Genomic DNA, 1,315 nt, shown 5'->3' on the forward strand with positions numbered 1-1,315 from the left:
AAAAGAACAAACCAAAACTAATTAATATGACATCGAAAGAAATTTGGCAATAAACCATGTGTCTGTGATAGATATTATCTTTTGGAAAAATCAAGTCATCTATGGCACATGGGCACATCCATTTGGAGAATGCAGTTTAAAAAGTTGGTTATTGATTAGGGAACAGATACCAAGCTCAACACTTTCAATTGTCGGAAGATGTTAAACATTATCAGGATGCATCAAATGACAGACACATTGATGCTATTGTATTTTATAGACTGCCTTAGACACAAAACTAATAAATGCTTACTTGCCACCCTATATCAATGTTGGTTATTGCAAATGAAAAAATAGGAACTGTGGTTACCTTGATATGACTTACAAGTCTGTACATGACACTTTAACAATTAAAATATTATCTCAGTCAAGAAAGAATTGTTGATGGGAGCAATATTAATGGGTCATGCCAACAACATATTTTACTCTTCCAGCACCCAAAGCAGTCGTAGTGGTGGCTAAATTTGAATTCCGGAAAAAATTGCGCAAGAACTATAATTTTCTGCCCGATTTTATGGTGTAGACGTCTGTTCAAGCACTTTAAAAGTGCTTGAACAGACGTCTACACCATAATAACCGAATTTGCTTTAAAAACTAGTAGTATACAATGAGGCTAATTTGAAGGGTATAGGTGGTATGTATGCCTACCAATTTAATCATTAATGATGAGAGTGGGTTGGTGTAATGGTTTCCATTGTGGTTCTTGATCTTGTTCATGTTTGACTACACCAGTTTGCTCTACACCATGTAGATATCTACTACCACCAACCGGTACATTTTTTTAATTATTGTTACTTCGTCATGCAAACTCTTAAACAATAATACCTATGAAATAATTTCAAGTTTCAAATGTGTAGATGGCAGAGAAGAATAGAATGACACAAGTTTTATTGTTCTAACAGGATATGTTGATCTGCTGATTAAGGAACTCTTATGTAATTTCTAGATTAATACCGGAGTGGCTGATATTGTAAAAACACTTGACATGCATCTGAAAAAATGTCAGTCATTTTGAGTAAAGACAGCTGGCCTCCGTTCTTCGTGTGAATATCACCATTGGACTGGTTAATGTGTTATTAAGTTCGTAATAAATCTTTTTCAATCGACATATTTACTTTAAAAAAAAAATAATGCAGTTTTCATAAATTCTAACATTTTGATAGTAAAAAACGGGGGAATTTGGTCATGGGGTGGGGAGAGGTGTTCCCATTACATGTGTAACCCCTCCCCTTGGAGGCTTCAGCTATTAATGTATTATAAGGGCAAATCTCATGAT

The sequence above is a fragment of the Anneissia japonica genome, unplaced genomic scaffold, assembly GCF_011630105.1.
Source record: "Anneissia japonica isolate Jap-2015-1 unplaced genomic scaffold, ASM1163010v1 scaffold674_len412849_cov176, whole genome shotgun sequence".
NCBI lineage: Eukaryota > Metazoa > Echinodermata > Crinoidea > Comatulida > Comatulidae > Anneissia > Anneissia japonica.